Raw genomic sequence first — 462 nt, 5'->3', positions numbered from 1 at the left:
AATGACTGGATGGTAGAAAGAACTAGGTGACTCGGACGACACTGCTATTTTTAATTTTTACAGTGCATTCTTTGTTTAGCACCATAATAAACCTGAAATTTTAATACAGCAAAACAACACATTTGAGGATATTAACAGAGCACCTAAAATAAATTAGAGTAGACAAATGTCTCAACACCATTTATCTCCTACATCTCATTATGCCTTGGACAGCTGTACAAAATTGCAAATCATGATAGGAAGCCAACAGTGGAAGTAAAGTTGCCAAGATGGAAGACGACATTTAGATCATTATGATTACCCTCAGTTTATTCCAAAACTTGTTCTTTGATACAAGCAAGGTTAGACAGGGTTAATCAGGAAAATGCCACTCTAGAGACTCAGAGAGCCATGGGACTCTTTAGCCTGGAAAAGCGCAGGCTCAGGGGTGATCTGATGGCCACCTATAAGTTTATCAGGGGT

The sequence above is a fragment of the Crocodylus porosus genome, unplaced genomic scaffold, assembly GCF_001723895.1.
Source record: "Crocodylus porosus isolate Cpor-Errol unplaced genomic scaffold, CroPor_comp1, whole genome shotgun sequence".
Classification (NCBI taxonomy): Eukaryota; Metazoa; Chordata; order Crocodylia; family Crocodylidae; genus Crocodylus; species Crocodylus porosus.
This window is presented reverse-complemented; position numbering follows the sequence as displayed.